This window comes from Sabethes cyaneus, chromosome 1 (assembly GCF_943734655.1).
Source record: "Sabethes cyaneus chromosome 1, idSabCyanKW18_F2, whole genome shotgun sequence".
NCBI lineage: Eukaryota > Metazoa > Arthropoda > Insecta > Diptera > Culicidae > Sabethes > Sabethes cyaneus.
The window spans coordinates 116,639,154-116,656,259 of NC_071353.1; the positions used below are offsets into that span (position 1 = coordinate 116,639,154).

The window sequence follows — 17,106 nt, forward strand, 5'->3', positions numbered from 1 at the left end:
GTTGAAAACTATAGGCGATTTGATTCGGTGCACAACCTCGCAGTCAAAGACGCTGATAGTCAAGTTATTTATTTTGCACCAATTCACAAACGTATTCAAGGGAAGTTAAAGACGATAATAATCCTCGATGCAACGAATTGTCAAGTATATTTTAAAATCGCCAGCATAAACCAGTCTGCAGTCTCTTTCAAGGCCAGAAGCAGCGTCGTTAAAGAATAAAAGTGGTCCTAAATTATTGCCTAGCGGCACACCAGATTAACAAGTCAAGTTTTACTTGTAAAACTCTGTCGCACAAATACGAGCGTAACCATTATGCGATCAAGGCAACTTTTAAATCACTATATACCACGTCTGCTTGCACCTTGCGCTCGATTTCAGTGATGCAATTGGATGTAAGGTCAAGTAGGTTCGTCGTCAAATGTAATCTTTAGTGCTACGCATTAAAGCATCGCGCTATATTTCAAGTAATTTGGAGGTGGCGAATAATACCGTGGTAGCTCCTGGCACTTCGGCTATCTCCATACCGCGTGCCTGAACGAATGCTTCCCAATGAACGAAAATTTTCTTTGCGCGAAAAATTTGTTAAGGATACAACAGAGTGGTGCAACTAAAGCTTCGGAACACCGGCAAAAAACAACGACGGGGATTCCACTATGATTGAGTATATGGAACAAACCGGATTGGCAGGTTTTCGTGAGAAAGTTTACCATATTCGGCAATCATTTTAATTGATGGAGAACTTTGACCTTAGATGCTAATGTAATGCTTGTATTTGTGCGACAGGATCTTGCAAGTGTAACTCGTTCAAAGGTATCGTCACCGTTCACGAATAAATCTGGTGTACCGCAAGGCAGTAACTTGCACCCCTTTGGTTCCTTTTGTTGTTTAAAGACGTTAATTCTGTCCTTGAAAAAAGGCTGCTGGCCGGCATATGCTGACGATTTTAAATCCATTTTACGATTTGTTGCATCGAGGATTATCATCGTTCAATGATTTAGAGTTTGAAGTTAATATTTGGCACAGCCGCTGTTTTAGAAACTTCAATCCCCTTGTGATACATTCGGGTATGTGAAGTTAGGTCTAACGTCTAATGATGACACGGTGGAACTTATTTTTGTTCTAATTTTGCTTCCACTTGTATGCCAACATATTTTTATTCAAAAACTAAGAAATGGTTCGTTCTAGGAAGTATCTTTCTAGGGAATGATTTTTTGGAAAATGGTGCTTTATGGGAAATAGAGTTCTGGAAAATGTTTTGAAAAAATACTAATTTAATCTTCATCAAGTACACATTTTTCTGCAGCTGCTCTGACAATGGTCAAACTGAGGTCTGTGCTAGTGAAACACCTGAAATTTACGAAAAACGGCAAATATAAGACATAGAATGACAATTTTTTATTCAATTCACATTTTTTTGTAGCGCGCTTAAAACTTAATGATTTGGAGTCGAAGCGGTTGTTTTCGACCGATTAGTGCTAAAATATTAAATATCGATCAGGAAATCGTTGAGTTATTAGCTCTTAAAACCTAACCACTTCTCGTAGCGCTCGCATATTTAGATTTTTTGGAATGGCATCGTCAGATGTATTTTGTAAGAATCGTTAGCCTTACTTGCACGATTTCTTTGTCCTTTGGTATTAACAGGTAACAGTCCGATTGGCAGTTGGTTGCAGTCGAGAACTCAGACTTTGACGACTTCAGTTGTATTTTTCAGTTGCAGTGCAGGATATGGATACCCCTCGTTTTTTCTATTGAAAACGCTAATTTTGACAATTTCAGTTTCCATACCGTTGGACAGCGGCTGTCAGAGAATACAGCGAAATATTTATTCACACATACCATTATCATATATGTTCGTGTGGTGTTGCATTACACACAGGTCTGTGAGTGATCTTCTTCTCGGTTCGTCTCTTTCGCACTGCTTTAGTCTCATGTAAATTCTGCTTCTATCCCAATTGTGACAGGAGACGGAGTTCAGTTTCTGTTCGCTCGTCGCTGTGCTTCTCCGCGCTGCTGGTTGTGCTGACACGCACATTCATGCATAGATTTTCCTCATTCGTTTTTTCAAAAATGGCCGAGTAGGTAGTTTTAAACGAGTGTTCAGTTCAGTGAAGTGAATCAAAGAGCGCCTTGAGATTTTCCTGTTCTAGCAAGTGTGAAAAAATACAGAAGTAGTGTTATTAAAGTACTGAGTTAGTGAATATAAAGTTCTTCGCTTAGGAAGTGTTGGCCCGTTGGCTGATTGCCGAAAAGTCGTGAAATATCCAGAGAAGGAAGCAAATCCGTAACCCTTCCCACGATATTCACTTCTATTTTTTTAATCAGTCGAAAGTTCCTTCGTTCTATTTGCTGCCAAAATATGCAACTTTCCGCTGAACGTAACGGAAAATTCTTCAATACAGCTTTTTAGATGAAACATTCTCGTGATAAATTACAGCGAAAAAAATCTGTAGAAAAATCTACGTCAATAGAAAAACTGCAAAAGTCGGATGGTCTTGTGGGACCGGAAACTGTTTCGTCCCTATTTCCGTTACTTCCATTGGTAGCAGGAGCTAAAAAGGTAGGCAATGTCAGAGGAATGCATATAAAAATTATCAGACAAAAAATCCTAGCTTCAGGCGGACAGAATGAATCATAGGGATTGCCTGTCAAATTCTATGGGTTATCCGGGTATGAGGTGGTGAGGGTGACAATATGCAACAATTTCGGTGCGGTTCCGTTTTATGGGCAGCGATGCCAGACGATAAGCTGTTCTCATTCCCCTGAAATTAGTGTATAGTATAGTATTAAGCTGCTGCGAAAGCTCTCCGCTGTTCAGCCCATGTAAGGCATAATTTGCCAATTACGTCACATAGAAACACTATTATGTTGCTTAAATTTAATTTTTTGAAGTTGACATTCGTTTATACTTTCATACTATTCTAAGATTTGAAGCTCTGTTGTACATTCCAACGAATTTGATCGTAAGTTTTTTAAATTAACAGTTTAAAATTGACATTCACTTGAAGTCCAAATTGTACAATATTCTTAACGTCTATATTTATTTTAAACTGAGAAGTTCTGATTAATAGAAGCAGAGATAAATATTGCTTAAATCGCTTTGCATTTTGCCATTTAGCATTATTTTTTCTAAATAAAACATGTAAATTTAGAAAAGTGGTGTTAAACTTCACAAGTAAATTTCAGCAATTTATGTACTCGCCGTCGTTTACGTGAATGCGATTGTCACAGTGTTTTCTCTTGCTTTTCGAAAGTTATTGCGACATGAAACTATTTCCAACAGGTCAGTTAACATTTGCTTTGTTTAACCGACTTGATGTCTTGAAAGTAAAAAGCTATAAGTTTAATGACGATCAGGATTTCATTTATTTATATTTGAAGAAAACAAAGTCATCCGCTCACCCTACCCAGTAGATAACTTTTGTTATCTTTATATGTAATCTGATTTGGTGTCTTGATCTAAAAATGTTAAAGAAAGGTAAAATCGATTAGTATATTGGAGCATACTATTAGTTTACTGCTTAAAATGAGCTGTGCAATTTGATGACGTACAGAATTTTGTAGCTGCACCTCAGTTATCAACATTTTTACTTCAATCACTTCTGCAAAAAAAAATCTAGTCCCTACTAGTAATAGTAATACGCAATACGCAATCCAGCAGATATGTATTTATAAACATGGAAAAATATTCCGATAGCTGGCCGGTGCGGTGAAGCGAATAAAGCGCCCATGGATCGAGCCATTGTTATCCAATGTTAACAGCATGTCTATACATTGACCGTAAAGGATCATTGTTGCGCACTTTTCCAACATGCTCTACTTTCGGCGTATACTTTGCTAAAAAGAAGCAAACTGTTTCTGACCTGATGGAACACAAGCTGACTGTCACTCTTATGACCGATATAAATGAGAGCTTTCGGAAGCTGACTATTCCACATTCGAATTTCGCGGAGCGCCGAAGCAAAATAGTAAAATATTTATTTGATTTTCATTTTGTTGGCTAGACCAACACTTTTGACATGGATCTATCTTTTTGTTTGAAAACGAAAATAAAACCGTAACTTTGAAATGAAATGTGGAGAGAAAGCATACTGCGAATTATATGACCATTCGATAAGCAACAGATCGTGCAAATGATGCAAAAGTTTTCGTGAAAAACTAATACGAACTTGGGTGTACAGGCTTCCGAAAATTCCAGATTTTTTTTTTATTCAAATACTTCCTATCCGGCGATGATTCACTGGCACCTTTTGAAGGCTCTAGTAACTACTGATAAGCCCTTCCTCTTATAAACGATGATTCGATTTTTCATGCACCTTCTCTTATTCATGCCAGATCCACAATCTAGGCATCCAATTTCAAAATAATCAGTTGATTTTTTCCTAAGTGGAATGTTGTTTTATGTCATAACTAATTTTTAAGATAGAGCGCAGTGTACTTGTTTAAAACTCAATTGTAAAGGTCACTGTATTTCCGAAATTGCAGCAACATTGTCTCACTTATTGAATTGTTGTACAAAATGTCCCGTATTGAAGCACACTCCCTGTGTAGTTCTGTGTAGCGGGGCAGCGAAGAAAAGTTTATTCGACAGGTGTTGCAGATCCACCGTCACCAACAATTTGCCGCGATTTAATCGGTTGTGACCGGTATGACGCCAAGCTAGTGTACGCTGTACGCGATTAGAGGAGGTTATGCGATATTCCTAGAGGATTTTAGTAGCATTGCACAAACAGTTAATGAACTTGCATTGAACAGCATTGATGAACTTTCCAACATTGTCAGCAATCTACGGAGGAAGCAATAGAAACAGCTAATAAGTTCAATTTTGTTAAATAGGTATTGTGAAATTACACATAATATATAATTCAAATCGTGAAGACTGTCCTGGGCAGAGATGGAAAAAAATCGCTTCTAGCAATCAAGCACAGAGGAGCGATCAGATTTAGATTCATTGACATTATTACTTGTACGCGACAAATACTTTGTCGCAATCTGTACAGATTATGACAAACATCATATCAGATCATGTGCATTGATTGATTGCGTTAAGAAATATAACAGATACAGGCGATCGGTTGTGTGCAGTGCGTAAATCTCAAACAAACAACATGAGTGAGCTTTTTTCTTGCAGTTAGGTGAAATTTAATACTGCGATCGACTGCTACGAGTTATTAAGAGAACAAAATTTTGTGACTAAAGCTAAAGATTCACTGTTTGTCATGATTTGTACGGACCGTGATCTGTGCGCGTGGTGATAGCTCACAGATTTTGATCAAATTTGTTGATTTTCTATCCCTTTCTGGGTGATAGCAACTGACGTTGGGCCGAAGAAACCCAGAATTTCATAATTTATACACATGCGTGGGGAATTGCACGCCCAGTTAGCTGATTCGGATGCGCAAACGGAATACAAACATACATCATACAGTAGCTCTAGGCATCTTTTACCCTTTCTCGCCCCTCATTCAAGCATGGCCTTACTTACTTACTAATTCATCCGAGAGCCGGGGTGGCTCTTGCCGTATCAAGAATTCCTCTCCATTGTACTCGGTTCTGGGGTACTCGTCGCCAATTCGTTGCGCGTCTAGACACACGCAAGTCGGCTTCAACCTGGTCGAGCTATCTAGCACGTTGAGCCCCTCTATTCCTGGTGCCGGTGGGGTTCTTGAAGAGAACGGAATTCACTACACAGTCGTCCGGCATCCTATCGATGTGTCCGGCCCACCGTGGCCTACCGACTTTCGTCAGATGTACGATAGGAATCTCTCCAAGCAGTGCCTGTAGCTCGTGATGCATACGCCTCCACCACTCTCCGTTTTCAGTTTGTACTCCACCAAATATCGTCCGGGTTTTGTACATTGTTTCGTACGGCGGCGTATGCTTCTTGATCAAGCTTTGCGAAAGACAAATCAATGCTTTGAAATCAATAAAGATCTAATGACACATTCCAGCGTTACGGGACACAATTAGCACCCATTTTTACTGTGAGAAATGCTTCCTATTTCACCAGCTTTTTGGCTAATACCTTGTAAAATAGTTGATTAACGAAGACATGATCTTCCACTTGAATTCCAGCGATTTGATGAAATAGCAACTGATTTACATAGTAGGGATAGTGTCCCGTAACGCTGGAATGTGTCTAATGCGTGTGCATGTTGTACTCCCGACATTTTTGCAAGACCTGTCGGATGATGAAAATTTGGTTCGGTAGTTTCTCCGCTTCCCAAATCTTAGAAATAAACCAGTAAAGAAACGATGTGATCAAGCTAATAAATATTGTTTCACGAAAGTATACTGGAAAGAAGCACATGTTGTGATTTTCATGCAAAAATAATTATCGTGACAAGCGTTAGGTATGAAATAGTCTAATTTTTTTTCGTCTTTTATGTCCAACGCTCTATTCAATTATTTTCTCCAATCAGATTTATTACAAAATTAATATAAATTAACCTTTATGTCCCCGACATAAAAAATTAGGATACTTTCAGTTACATTCTTGACTCTATCTCCACTGATTTTTATTCGATTTTAGTTTAAACAACTCATTGTTCAAATTCAATATTGGCGTTGGTAGGGTAACGTATATGTTTTGGCCAGGGCGTTAGACGTATGCGTTATTGGCCACTTCCATTTGCCGTAGGTGGCCAACAATTTGAACAAACTATTGCTTTCGAATTAACACCCAAGTAACGGTTTGAGATTCATTTTTGTGATCCTGATCAAAATTGACGCCTTGACTAATTCTCGATGTCGCTAAAATAGCAAAGTATTGCAGTCATTTGAGTCTATAAATCACGGTATCGTTACAAAGAATAAGATTGCAAGGTATAACACTTTGTTGGCCATTTCAGGAGCGAAGGGAGTCAACATAAATAAATGTCTTTTCTCTAGCTGTTTGGCATGAAGAAGAGCATATCCGTTTATGTAGACGCTAGCACCCTTATAGGCGACGCTGTTTAATTTTCACAGCAGAGCGATTAGTATTGAGTGTGAACCAGAAGAGTTTTGTGCTGAGCTGGTTAGCGAGTTTTGGACCGTATTCCGCGGAAGAAAAAAAAAACGTGTACATTTATATAACGATGACGTGTAATATTAGAACTTCCAGATTTGAATACGTATTTGTGTTGCGCTGAAACTGGTTGGTAGCACGCTAACTGCATCGAGGATGCATAATAAATTCAAATATTCGTTATCACCATCGTACTCAATTTGCTCTAGTAAATGTACACTATGCGATGTATCGGTGGGGGAAATGATGTGCAATTGTTCATTTCGGTATCGTTTTAGCTTTTTCCCAGAAGGACGGCTGTAAATTCACACCCGAAATTGGTTTCCAGTTTGAAATCTGGATAACCAGAAATGCTGTGTGATTCAACTTAGCTCGATTAGCAAAATAATACCTACGTTTATATGCAATTAATTATAGAAAATCTAAAGATGCAAAATCGGGTGCTGCTATATGTTATATATTTTGAGCCGAATACTAATTTAGGAAAAAATCTAACATTAACTTGCCCCTTATGCCGATTTAACAGTTTGATTGCGCCATCATATTTTCAGATGTCAAGTTAAAATAATTTTAATCGCGGCTATTCTATTTGTCTTCAAAAACCCATAGGTTATAAAATAGTGGCCTAATGTCAAGGGAAAAAACGATTTGTTCTTGTTCTCCTATCAATTATATCATTGTGCGTGAAGGTGCTAAATAAGCGTGATAAAATTAGCGCTGGACTTTTGCATATAAGTGACACTGGAGTGTGTTGCCAATAAACCGTGAGGTTTCGGCCTAAAAGTTTTTCTTGATCAACGCTGGAATATTAGGGCAGTACATTGCTTTACCATCCAAAGCTTTGATTATTAAGCGTCTATCTTGATAGCCCTAAAAATTCGAAATTTGAGGTTTTTCTTTACTGAAAGGTTTCTGATTAAAATGAAAATGTGTATAGATGTTCCGATAACATTCAGCTGTATTTCAATGTTTTATTTGTAAAAAGAGTTATTGAAAAACTGAAACAATTAATCTCCTGGAACTCTTCTAACAAAAAGCATCTACGGTGAGCATGATATCTATCGACTGATTCACAGCAAATCATGAAACCAAATAAAATTTAGTTTATATAATGTATTATCTTATAATTGATCAAAAGAAAAAGCGAATTCCCAAAGATAAAAAATTGATTATTGGCATAAACTTTGCTTTGCGTACACGACAATATTACGGTTAATATGACGTTCACAATAATTTATCTGTCATAACAGATGCTTCACCCCGTAGTTCTACCAAAACTGCAAGTTGCAAAAGGTTGATTCTAGCAGTTGTTACTGTTTTTTCTTTCGTTTGACTGACTTCAAATTATCATATTCAATACATCACAAAAACACCGTTTGCTTCTCTACTAGTGTAACTTGCGGCGAACTATCCATTAATTGTCCGCTTTTGGAGTTCGTTTCCTGTCCGTTTTCGGGAGACCAATACGGTGTGTCTGTAAATCAATAAACAGCAACATGCGATCCAATGAAATACAACTCCGGACGGCTTGAATGTCACGTTCTTTTGTGGCTCTATGGCACCAATCACCAACACAAGTAAAAAAAATCAAGCTAGAAGTCCCGCCCGCTGTCACAGTAGACCGCGCCGGAGCGGACTAAGCGGAAATGCATGGAATCATTTTGTACTTTTTGTCATTTCCCAGGTGCAACAAGTACATAGGTTCGTACGCCATTCAATAGCCAGTTTTCTTTTTGGTCTAGGTTTGAACGTTGTCAAAAATTATTTATGGACATTTTAGGAAAAACTTCCTTTACAAAAATCTGTATAATAAGGCTTATACAATTATCTTTAAAAACTAATTCCTCCCTCTAGCCTCTTTAAAAAATATTTCTGTAACATACAAGCAAATAACTACCCTAATTTCGGCTGTTTTTAAAGCTGAAAGATTTAATTTTTTATCATTCATTGCCTTTCTGCATGTCACTGAACCGTTTGGAAACTTGAAATTTGCTGATTATTAGTACGTTATGATTATCATTGGTACCAATGATGGACCCGGCTATGTTACATCAAATCAAGGCATGATAACTAATATTGCTTTGTTATACTTTGCTGGATAAGGATTTCCTATGCACTGTTAGCATTCCTTAAACTTTTTGGGTATGTTCATATATTATGTTACCGTAAATAAATCGATAAATTCGTTTTCAGATTCAATCTTGATGAGTAATTTAAAAGTGCTACGAATATAGCACTTATGTAAGTTTATTTCGCTTACCCGAAAGCATCTTGGAAGATGATTGGAAAGACATATGCAATTTGACATGCAATAATCAGTAAAGAGTGCTTATCAGAAAGAATCAAAGATGCCAAAGGGTGGTTTGTATCCTTGAAATACAACAAAAATAAACATGTTATTGTTGGATATCCAGCATCAGTTGAGCAAATTTCTACGCTCATGAAATATTTTTCAATTTTTTCAAATCCTACGTTTAAAAAACCTGATATTCGTATGACTAAAAAGGCTGACCCTGAAATAAGCGGTTTCAAACGTGAACTGCTTCAGAGATTTTGCATGAAACATGTCGATAGGACAGCATATGCATTCCCAGTAAAAAAGTTTGTAACGATTCTATGGAATGGCCTGAACTCTCACTAGCCTAAAAACCACACCTAGCGGTGTATCTTGAAACCCGGGTCACTCGAAGTGGAGACAAGGCAAGTGTGATTAGTCGAAGACGACCAACCGAAATCATCAGGCCCCGATTTTATCCTATCCCATATCAAACCTACCGACCATCAATAAATCTCGATCCCTTTCAACAACTGGTACTCGGTACTGGGCTACGCGTCGCCAATTCGTTGCGCGTGTCGACACACGGAAGTCGGCTTCAACCTGGTCGAGCCATCTAGCACGTCGGACCCCTCTGTTTCTGGTGCCGGTTGCGTTCTTGAAGAGAACGTATTTCACTACACAGTCATCCAGCATCCTTGCGACGTGGCCGGCCCACTGTAGCCTCCCAACTTTCGCTGGGTGTACGATGGGATTCTCTCCAAGTAGTGCCTGCAACTCGCGGTTCATACGGCTTCGCCTCGTGGTTTATTATACTCCGCCAAAAATAATCCGGAACTCCTCGCCGGATCACAACTTCAATAGCGATATTGAATAACATACAGTGTACTCTCGACATTTCTGGAGGATTTCTCGAAGAGTAAAAAGTTGACCCGTAGTAGCACGGGCCCTCAAAAAGCCCGCCTAATACTGCCCTACGAATTCTCTTGCTATTAGGGATAGATGATGCAGCAAAATCTGAGAAAACAGCTTGTAGACGGCGCTGACCAGCGTAAAGGCCGTATCCCACTAGCCGTTGCCGCTCCGCTGCAGCGGTCCGGTTTCTTTCCGTTTTCAATCACATTTGCACAACCGTTATCATCCATTTTCACCCATTTTTCTTTGTTCGCTACACGTTTGATCAGAGCGACTGACGACAGAGCGCATTTGTCTGTGTGAACTTATGGTCAGAGTAGCCAAATGCACAGAAAATTCTATATTTTGCAGCAAGAAGCGAATTGAATGCTGCATTCGCATTTCGCGATTAACCGACAATGATCGGAAATTTCACAATAAAACATGAATTTGAAAGGAAATTCATCTTTATTGCGGCTTTTGATTTCATCAAAAACAAAAACGATACGGTGCGAAATTCGATTAAAATTAAAAGCAGAACGCTGACTGTAGTTAATTTATTCGGTGTAACTAGGAGATCCGGAAACATCATAGATAATATCAGCAAGGTGAAAGAATTGTATAGTCATTTTTTAAGAAGTTATAAGTTTGCTTTACGGTATTTTTCGCGTATTTCGCATTGGTTGCCAGCTTGGTATTGGCTAAGCGATGCTCAACTTAAATTAAACAAACAAAATTTAATACTTCGGCACATCCGACGAGGTTGTTAGCCTGAGCAGGTATCGTCCAATCACTGACTCCATTTTGATTCAGTTGATAGTACCGTCTCAGCTGAGCAAAATTTGACAAAGTTATGTATGGTGCATTTGTAGAACTGGTTATTATCTAAAATTTTGATGAAAAAGTTTTGCTGTATCTTTTGTAGCTACCGCGCTGCAATGTTAGTACCTCATTAGTAACTAAGTGAACGTTCATCTAGTTATTAATGAGGTACTAGCATTGTAGCATCGTAACTACAAAAGACAAACTACAGCAAATTTTATTCAGCAACATTGTAGATCAGCGGTTCCCAACCTTTTTTCGGTTCGCGTACCCCCTGACGAATTTCCCTATACTACTCTGCAGCGAACTAAAGTTTTGGCGAACCCCTGGGGGTTCGCGAACCCCCATTTGGGAACCGCTGTTGTAGATAATAACTAGTGTCATTCCCGTGCTTCTTTTGCGACAATTAGATGAGAATGTATTACTCATTTCCCACCCTTTCGTACGCGGTGAATTATAACCGTCGCGGGCAAAACCGTCGCCAGAATCGTCGTGAGGGCACAAACATCGTTTATTTTGTTAAGTAATTCAATAGCTTACGTGCTAGACAAGCAAAATATATACTTAGCTTACAGACAGCCAAGCAGATTCTTTTTGCGACTATTTCAAACTGTCAAAAAAGTGAGCAGCACGTTTTGTTACCAAATAAACGGGCAATATTTAATATCAAATCGTTCTGGCTGATATCTATGCACAATATGTTATATTTTACGGATTTCTTGGGATAAATCGTCACACAAAATGTATAATCACAGAAAACAATTTTCAGTAGTTTACAGGGAAAAAAATTACCTAAGAAAAAAGAGATCTGTAAATTATTGTGGATATTTCACCTTTTTAGACTCCCACGCGAAAATGATTCGCGTTGTTATTTTCTGCGTGTCCCACACATGTTTGCAATTTAGCAATTTGAACCATCAGTTTTTCGTTACTGCACCCCTCCTTGCTTAAAAAGCATATTCTCAATGTATTTGGTAAGTACAGGATAATTATTATTAAAATATGAATGGAATATGAACTTGTAAAATTGCTGCAAGGCACAATAACTTTACAATAATTTTAAATACTCATTTTTTGTTCAATAATCAGTAACTTTAGCACGTATTTTAAAGCATGATAATCAATTTCTTAAGTAAGGCGGGGTATATGTAATGTCGAATTTGTTTATTCAATCCGGATTAGAACTGGATGAACTTTTTGTATTCATTTGCTCCTATCTGACAGATAAAATTCATCCAGTTTCAACCCGGATTGAATAAACAAATTCGACATAAGATAAAAGTCAGCAATCTCTATTGACAGACTTTTCAGCATCACTTCCTTCCGAATGTTGTGTGTGTGCTTGCTGATTCATGATTTTGATACGGAAACATCGCAGTTAAATTAGCGTTTGCAGATTGAGAGTCAAGCCCCCGTCGAGAACTCACACATATGCGCATCAATGTATATACATACGGCATTCTATATATTTCCTAGTTGAATTATTGCGGAGTTTCCACCTATTTAGAGTCCCACGCGAAAATTATTAGCGTGGTTACTTTCTGCGTTTGCCACGCATGTTTGCAATTTAGCAATTTGAACTATCAGTTTTTCGTTATTGCCACCCCACTGCACCCCTCCTTGCTTGACAAGCATATTTTCAATGTATTTATTAAGTACAGGATAATTATTGTTAAAAAAAGAATTTGCGTAGGACTCGTTAAATTGCTGCCAGGCACAATATTTGTTTGAGAAAACCTACATTTGCGTTTGACCCAATTGTTTGAAAACAACAAAAACCAATTTTCTCAAAATATTACCAATCCCAAATTAAAATGGGTTTGTGGAACTAACTTCGTCTAGAATTATGAGACATATTGTAGGAATACTCGAGGATTCAAAACTTTCAACAGTTTATGAAAATTGACTCATTTCAAATGGCGTTTGTGGAGTTTCTCAATCCAACGATTCAATTCTTTTAACTACATTGGAGTTTTCTTACCGATTAGATAACTTATAATGCCAGTTACTGGTTCATGCAAAGCATATACGTTCAAGTCATTGCGTCACCGTGATGAGCGGAAAAACAAAGAAGCGAAGAGAATTTCTTATTGTTACTTATATTTTCTTTAAAAAATTGCTCGAGAATTCGTTTTTGTAACAGTTTCACTAAGTACTTGAAGACATCTACATTTTACACCCGACTTTGACGAACTTAAACATAAATTATATGCAACTGTTTGCCAAATGGATTATTTACATTTGTATCCAAAAAAAACTGAATATGTAAATATGATAAAAGCCCAAAAAGATTATTTTTTATTACAAACGAAGTCTAAAAAATTCATTTTGCTTGCTAATTTCGGCTCGCCTGGCAGGAAAAATATAGCTACTTGTTTGAAACGGTTTTTTCTAATTCAAACCCTATTTAAAAACTTTGCTTTAATGGCATAAATACGAAATCTAAATGAAACCCATCTTTCATAGAAACCAAAACAATGCCATTTTCGTTGACTGTTTCAATGCCAAAACATCCGTCATGCATTGCGAATAATATTTTTGGATCATTTGATATTTTATGCTCAATACGTATAACTTTTATATGCTAGGAGTCTTATTAACTAAGCTGCAGTTAATTGTACAAAATGTAACAACACAACTAGACTCTGTATATAAATATTTTATTTGAAACGCGTGCGCGACAGTTCATTTCATTTGATTTTATCAATATAAAAGTTATCGAATTAAATACCGCAACACTGCTACCGCTGCAGCGCACAGAGAACGGTAGCCGAAAAAATAGAAACAATCCTATCTCTCTGACAAGACCGGTAGCGGTGAACCGCTGTGCGCTGATTGGTTGACGAACAGCGGAATGGAACGGCAGCGGAACGGCAACGGTCAGTGGGATACGGCCTTAATGCTGCGCTAGTTACAGCAATTTAGCCGGTCGTCCTTTTTGTAGGTGATACAGACTATATCTTCCATCAACTCTGCCGGTAGTTTCTCCTCCTTCCAAATCCTTTCAATTATCCAGTGAAGTGCCGTTGCTAGCGTTTCTTGACCATTTTTGCAGAGTTTGCCGCAAGTCGGTCCTTTCCGGCGGCTCTGTGTGTAGCCCTTACGAGTTTGGTTCACCTTTTTGTAAAACTTGCGCGTATCAAAAGCCCAGAATAGTTGTTCCAGCTTCCCCTCCTTCTGGCGCTTTTTCCTCCTCAGGATCGTGGTCAACTCGCACAACAGGTATAAACCGTCGAACGATTTGGGCGCAAGTGTACCGCTACTAGGTAATGGTCAGACTCGGTATACACACCCCGCAGGGAGCCTCAGATAACACAAGATCGCAATAGAAAGTTCACATTAAATCGTTTTCATGTCAATTTAACATTGGAATTGCATAATGATTAGAGTATGTCAAAACAAAGTGAACAATAAGTTGTTTTGCGGTCGTGCGTGTGCTCATACAACTCATGACTGTGAATTATAAAGCAGTATAGATGATTGCAATATTTAGTTATATTCAGGAGTATTAAGTTGCGCGTTATAAAAACCGCTGTATAAAATGCAAGATATAATTAAAAATAATCGTCAAAATCTTCGCACGTATATTGCCTCCACTTTGCTACATATATGCTCTTATCTGATATGAAATATAACTTTTTCGTTCAGATATGATGTCGTGTTTCTCAGTTGCAATCGAGATATACAAACCAAATGGTTTACTGGGGCGTACGTTGGTGATGTTCGAGTAAACCCGGTCCTCGATGAGAATATGGTCAATTTGGTTCGAGGTTTGTTGGTCAGGTGACACAATGGTAGGCTCCCGGTGGCTTTGTGAATAATCTTTGCGTGGAAAGAAGGTGCTGCTGATCACCAAGTCTCGGGAAGATGCAAAATCAATGCATCGCTGGCCGTTATCGTTCGTGTCGCTGTGCAGGCTATGGGGCTCGATCACCGGTCTATATATTGCTTGCCTGCCGACCTGGGTGTGTATATCCCCGAAGACGGTCTTGATGTCCCGTGATAAGCAGCTGTCATAGGTTGCCTCCAGCTGCGCATAGAACGCGTCCTTCTCGGCGTCGGGTCTACCTTCGAGTGGATAATACACGTTAATGATGGTGTAGTTGAAGAAACGGCCTTTTCAGTCCTTTGATCTTTTGATCGCTTTTCAGTCCATTACGTGATCCTGCATTTTGCCCATCACTACAAAGCACGTTCTCAGCTCTTTGGTCGCTCCACCGCACTGGTAAAATTGCGCTTTGCCGCCTCGGATCCTCCACATCTTCTCGCCTTTGCGAGAGTTTCCCTGCAGCGCCACGATGCCAGTTTCGGGTTTCTAAATGATCGAGCATCACCCTGCCGCCACCAATGAAATTTAGCGATCTGCAGTTTCAGGCATCAAGTTTCCATTCCATGCCCTCATTTGGTCGCCTTTTCCGTGTCGAATGTGTCAAATCGAATTTTCTTTGATTTTATTTAGTGTGTTAGTTTTTGATAGGTAACCGTACTAGGAACTACCTACGCTGCTGAGTCTCGTGATGGGGCTGCCATCTTATAGTGTCGAGACAGCACTGCGTCTTCTTCCCTGTTGGTATACGATCTTTGTTTTCACCGGGGTTGGTTATCCGATCTCCGCTTAGATTGCTCATATTTCGGCTAGTACCATGTCGAGGTAGGGATAGGAGTTGCTGGATAAGAGGTTAAGGACCACTATGTGGTCTGTTTTGCTTATTATCCAACCATTTACCAACCCTTGAAGCTCTCTGTGAGCTTTTTGCACCACGTTAGATGCCACTATAACTGGATTTTCGAGAATTGACCTGCTTACGAGAATCAAACAGCGTTTTATTTGAGTGTATAGTGAAATGAGGTTAGATCGGGTCTGTAAAGAAACAAAAGAGAGATCGGAGCAGTTACATTTACCCAATAACACGTCCGCTCTAATGGGTGTATCCAGTCACCTTTCCCACCATTTCCCAGTAAGCGGAAGCTCACGTAAAGGAACAGATCTACTTATAATTTGATACCGTAGAGTACGAAAAACTTGACCATACTATGGGGCGAAAAGCTCACAGTGAGCATTAAACTACCTTCTCACTGAGATTTGAATACATGACGACTGGCTTGCTAGACCAGCGTCGTACCTCGACGCCAACTGGGAGGCCGTTCTCGAATCTCTGTTATTAACGACCGTTGATGACATCGACGATGGAGTGCCTCGTTCTCAAGTTACCAAGCCACGGATGATATATTGTAAGCAGCCCTGCACCTGCAGTTTTTGTGTTGCCTTCGCCAAGACGCGCCCAGTTTTGCAGACGTACAGCAATACAGATTTATCGTTTGTGTTGTTGAAAATTCGGGTTTCGGAATGTAGTGATCTGGTGTGAGCTCCAGATGTTACGCAGGCTTGCAGGAGCACCCCTGGCCTTCTTGATCCGTGTGACTATATCAGTCTTGGTACCACGATCAGGCGATTGGCTACTCAGATTTTGAAAGGCTTTTACTTCCCGCTACTGTGAAGTTCTGCCTCCCAGTTGGCCTCGTGGTATGACGCTGGCCTAATAAGCCAGTCGTCGTATGTTTGAATTTCGGCTGTGAGAGGCTGTTAGAGTCAATAGGATCGTAGCAACTGGCCCTGCAATTGTCCTCTACTCTAACAGCTGGCTGCGAAGTCCGTCGTATAAAAACAGAAGGTCAAGTTTCGATAACGGAAAGTAGCACCTAGACTTTGCTTTTACTGTGAAGTTGGTAGATTGTCAGTGTTCATTACCATAGACTTTGTCTTTGTTACATTGACTATGTAAACTTGCTGCCTGGGAGCTCTCGCAGAGGTCATCTGGCTTGTCCTGCATACCAATACGTCGTTGTGCGAGCAAGACAATGTCGTCAGCTAGGTCAAGATCATTTGGCTGCTCCATCGTGAAAGGATTCCAGAGCAACCCTCGATTATGTCTACTGTCAGTTGCTCCATCTAATATCTCATCCATAACGATGAGAAACTGTAGCGGTGATAATATGCATCCCTGTCTCACACCAGCAGTAACCCTTATAGGGTCGGACAAGACATCCTGGTGCAACACCTGATTAACTCCCCTACGTCTTGAAAAACTCTGTAATTCAAGGTTCG

At 39.3% G+C, this 17,106-nt stretch overlaps 1 protein-coding gene across 1 annotated transcript in view; it reads left to right on the forward strand.

Moving 5' to 3' along the window:
• Nucleotides 1-2,031: 2,031 nt before the first annotated feature.
• The window catches only part of LOC128739366 (TATA box-binding protein-like 1), a 29,739-nt gene continuing 14,664 nt past the window's right edge, over nucleotides 2,032-17,106 (forward strand). The window contains exon 1 of the mRNA XM_053834852.1: nucleotides 2,032-2,560. The gene's annotated coding sequence lies outside the window, so the exon portion shown is untranslated. The remainder of the gene's footprint in view (nucleotides 2,561-17,106) is intronic.